Here is a 5,160-nt window from a genome sequence, read left to right as displayed (position 1 = left end):
CAGGATATAGACCCAGAGCCAAAGACAGTTGCATGGACAGGGGTCAGAGTAAGGAGAGAGCCAGAGAAGTGGGCACAGAGAGGGAGAGAGAGAGAGAAGGGAAGGAGGAGGTGGGGCTGCAGGGGAGGCAGGGAGAAGGGGCAGGTAGAGGTGCAGAGGGGGCGATGCAGACTCTGAGTCAAGGGCTCTACTGGCCTCTCAGGACCTGGGGCTCTGGTGGGAGGGGAGGCTCCTGTGGGTATGTGTGTGTGGGGGGGGGGCAGGAACCCAGCAGTTCAGGGCTCTAGTCTCTGGTGCTGAACTGACCCCCTCACCCCTCCCTCCGCAGCCCCTGCTCTGAGCAGTGAGGAGGGAGAGAAACAAGATACAAGTTAGAGACAGACCCAGCTGGAAAAGAAATGGCAGAGCCCAGACTGAGATCAGAGGGAGAGAAGCTGATAGTGAGGAAGGGAGCAGAGAAAGGGAGGGAGCAGAGAAAGGGACAGAGGACAGAGAGGGACAGAGGTGGAGGACACTCCTGGAGGCAGGGGTGCAGGAGAGACAGGGACAGGGAGGAGGAGGGCACCTCTCTGGGCAGGAGGGAGAGGGGGGCAGAGGGAGCCAGGGCAGTGGAGAAGCAGAGCAGGGTCAGGGGGGAGGCAAGCAGGGCACCTGTCTCCCCAGAGAGCTGGGCTGGGCTGACACAAGCCTGGGCTGAGGTGGGGAGGTGGTCGTGAGTGCTTCTCAGGGTGACCTTGTCCCTCTCTCCTGTGTTCAGTGCGGTGAGCCTGTCCCCCTACCTGTCACCTTCTTCCCAGTGGCGCTGACAGCCGCCCCTGCAGGAGGCCCACTCATGCTGACTCCTCTGTGGGGATCCCTTCCCAGCCTGCAGGGCCGCTCTGAGCCTCCTCACCAGGGACACAGGGGTGTCCTTTAGGGCGGGTCTAAGTTTTGAGAATTGCCCAGTGTTCTTTGAGGCTGGAGAAGAAGGTGAGGACCCAGCTGGGAAGCAGTATTTCCAGTGGAAAACCAGGTGGATGTGGGCAGACACAGTGGAGGATGGGCCTCCTCCTACATGGCTCTGAAGGTCATTGTGAAGGAGACAGTGCAGCCTGTGACAGAAGGGGACATTCCTGGTGGCTGCTGCAGCCCCAGTATCATTTTTCTGTGTGTTTGTTACAACCAGGTAGCAGTGCTCCCAGGAGCATCCCCAGCCTGGTGCTGGAGGGGGAGGCCTGGCATTTGTCTGAAATATTTGGTCAGTCTATGCCATACCACCCTGAATGTGCCGGATCTCTCTGAAATACTTGGTCAAAGGGTCCTGCCCTTAGGGAGCTGACAGTCTCCTCCGTGCCCACTCTTATGCATAGTAACCCGGTGACACTCACCCAGCAGAGACCCACAGGTGCAAAGGACTAGGGTGAATTCAGAATCAGAGCCAGTGAGTTCATCAGGGAAGGCTGCCTGGAGGAGGGGAGTCCTGAGGAGGTGTAGAAGGAGAAACCCAGCAGGGCAAGGAAAAGAGGAGGACAAGAGGAGGAGAACCTCTCTCTGTTGCTTCTGAAGCAGGGTGAGCAAACTAAAGCCAGGCAGGAGCCAGCTGTGCTGGAATAAATAGCTGGATTGGGGACCAGCATGGAGGGGAGTGGGAGGCAGATGTTCACAGCCAGGCTGGGGGTTCTGAAGTTGCTAGAATTAGAATTGAGGCCCCTGGAGTGAGCCCTGAGTTGTGTTAGACAGTGGTGTGTATGTCACAGTTGTCTGGAGACTTGTGTGCCCAAGTGAGCATGTCGTGTGTGTGTGTGTGTGTTGAGGGGAGTGAGATGAACATGTGACATTGGCTTTGTGCCCCAGGCTCTCATGTGTCCCTCTGTGTGGATGATGGGATGTTGGTCTGACCTCCTTTGTGCAGTGTGTGTCTCCATGTGGTCATGTGTGGATGGTGTCTCTGTTGATTTTGTGTATTTTATTTGGCTGCATTCAGTGGAGGGCAGCGTGTGTGCAGGGATGTGTGTGTGTGCATGCGTGTCTGCAGAAGGGGTGGGGTCTGCGGGAGCCCTGGCTGCCCAAGCCTCCCCTGCTGTCTCTCCCTGCACGGGCTCCATCTGCCCCGCTGAGGTCCTGACAAGGAGACAAACAGCAAAATGACGAACTGCTCTGCCCACAGAGACCAGAAACACTGCTAACCATGTCAGACTCTTCCTGCAGGGGAAGCTGACACGAAGGGACAGAAGGCCAACAGACAGACACCCAGTCCTGCAGGCACAGGCTGCTCCTTGGAGCAGGTGCTCACACGCGCACACACACACACACACACACACACACACACACACACACACACTCTTTCTCAGGCACCCACAGGCCTACCAGACACAGAAGGACACACAGGGACTGCCTCATAATCCCCTGTCCCCACGCCTCCTCCCAGCCCTGTGAGCCTGCCTTCCATCACCTCCAAAAGCCTGTTAGGGCTTGGTGTGGGGGTGCTCATGGGAGCCTTGGAGCCACGCACCAGATAATTGCCCCTGTTGCCTTGGAGGGTTTGTGTGTGTGTGAGTGTGTATGTGTCTGTTGTGTGTGAGTTTGTCTTTGTGTGTGTGTGTGTGTGTGTGTGTGCCCCTCCTTCACTCCTTTACCGATTCTGCCAGGTCCCTTCCTCCCCCCTTCAGGCCTCTTTGTGGCCATTCCTGCTCCCTTTCTCCTGAAGCTGCCTCCACTCTGCGTTCCCTCTATGCGCCTCAGGCCCACATCTCCACAGGCTCTCTCCCTCCCTCCTGCTCTCCATCCTTTCCCTGGACTTTATCTTTCCTCCCCAGGCCCCCGCTATCGCTCCCTCCCTTGTGCTCTAGACTCTGCAGCCTGGTTCCTCCCTGTCACTGCCCTTCTGCTCTGTCCACACCCAACTTGGCCTCCCTCTGCAGGTGATTCTGCCTTCCAGCGCTCTGGCCATGGCTGGGGGCCACCACCTCCCAGGATCCCTCCAGGCCCTCCCTGTGTTTCTGCACTGGTTCTTTCTCACACCAGCCCTTTTGCTCAGTTTCAAAAGTTGTCCCAGGGCTTTGCCCCGCCCCTTCCGTGGGGCTCTCCTACCCCCCACAGAGTCCCAGTGTGGCCTATTTCCTCCCCTCCCTCCCTGTCCTCAAGCTGCACATATGGCCTCCTGACTCCCAGGCTCTGCCAGGACTTCCCTGATGGTGGGGGGCAGTGGGGAAGCAGGAGGTCTGGGGCTGAGTTTGATCCCAGCCCTGTTCCTCCCCGTGCAGTCTCCCCACCTGGACTCACTCACCTGTTACAGGTGGGGAATACCTGTCAGGCTGCAGGAAATCCTTCATGGGGCTGCAGTGACCATCAGCACTGTGCTGGGAAGGCCACAGACTCGCACACAGTGTGCATTCAGTAACTGTGAGCTCTTTCTGTCTGCCCTTCCTCAATCTGCTCCCCTGGCACCGATGTAATAGACTGTATGAGCCAAAACTGACTCTCAGGAATTCCATATGGTTCAGCCTAATATATGCTCTAAGCTCTGAACACAGGAAATGCCTGTGAGTGTGGACAAGCAGGGAGGATGGGGACTAGGTTGAACCACAGGACACAGGAACCCATGTGAATGAGCAAATTCACACCCAGGGAGGAAGGAGGCATTGCCCAAAGGCCAACCTGCATCCATCCTGCTGAGGCCACGCTGGCCGCCCTCTGTCCCTGTGGTCACGGGCCCATGTGTGCTGGTAGCTGCTGGGGGTCTGCAGTCCAGCTCCCCCAGGACTCTCCCCTCCAGACAGGACCAGCACTCCTGGAGCCTCACACCCACACCCTCCTCTCCCCTCCCTGCATGGCAGGTGCATACACACCCACACACACACACACACACACACACACACACACATACACACGCAGGTGCACTGGGATTTCTAGAGGAAAGCACGGCCCCCTAGACAGGGATTCCCTCCAGCTGCCTGCCGTGCTGACACTAAGGCTCACAGGGCAGTGGAGGCTCACATGTCCCTGCTTGGGTTTCTTTCTCAGTTCCCTCCTTTCTCCTGGAAGCAGAAGCAGTGAGTCCCCCACTCCAGCCTCTCTGTGTGTGGTGGGCACCCAGGGGAGACCCAGAGGGAGCAGCAGGGGCCTGGCCTGGGGGGCTCCCTGACAGCTGGGAGAGGAGGCTGACAGCAGGACAGGACACCCCATGACTCAGATGATGGGAGACTGGCAATGACCACAGGAGGGAAGATGGAGGAAGACACAGAAGTCTAGAAGGTTTCTGAGGAGACAAGGAGAATGATGCTCAGTTAGTCAGCAAGGAGCAGGAAGCTGGAGAGGAGAGGATCAGAGAAGCCAGAGCTTCAGGAAGTGCATGATCTTGGGGGAAGACCTGTGTGTGTGTGTGTATGTGTGTGTGTGTTGGGGAATGTGCAAGGGGGGCAGAGGGATGGAGGAGGCAGGGTCTGCTGGATGCGGGGTCACAGTGTAAAATGTCCAGGGTTGTAGCTCCGCGGTGACCCTGGGCTGGGTGGCAGGAAGCTGGGAGCAAGGCTGACTTCGTGGCCTTGATGTGTCCTCCTAGGCTGTGAGGACGACTGAGCTTGGACCGCACAGGCTAGGGAGCCGTGGCTGGGAGGAGACAGCAGCCAGGGACTGGGCAGGTGGGGGGGAGGCCCCTGGGGATTCGGAGACAGAAAGAGGGAGACAGAGACAGGGATGGGGGGGAGGGGTCATGGGAAGACTGAAGGCTCTGAGACCTTTCTCCTAGCTCTCCCCTATACCCGCCCTGTCCATGGAGGGAATTCTGTGTTTAAAGCTCACGGATCTTCCATAAATGCTGTGGTTCAGCCTCTCATCTTCAGAGGGTAAGGTATTCCTTCCCCACTCCCCAGCTGAGGCCTCAACTTGGCAAAGCTCTCCTGGGCAGGACATGCTGAGAAGGGCCCAGCAGGCAGGGCTTTGGCCCTCTGGGGAGAACCTTCTCTCTGCCACACCTGGGCTCCCAGCCTGGCTGCTTCCCAGGCCAGAGCCTGCAGGCGAGAGCCTCACAGTGTGGTCATATGACACTATTCCTGTGCACGTGGGCTCTTCCTTCCAGGCTGTGTCATCCTTCCTCAGAAGGTTTGCTATCACTGGGGGAGGGAAACAGTCATCTCCCTCCTGGAGCTCAGGGTTAGAGGGGAATTAACTTCCTAATGTTCA

This window comes from Ailuropoda melanoleuca, chromosome 16, assembly GCF_002007445.2.
Source record: "Ailuropoda melanoleuca isolate Jingjing chromosome 16, ASM200744v2, whole genome shotgun sequence".
Lineage (NCBI taxonomy): Eukaryota > Metazoa > Chordata > Mammalia > Carnivora > Ursidae > Ailuropoda > Ailuropoda melanoleuca.
Note: the sequence above shows the minus strand (reverse complement) of the source record.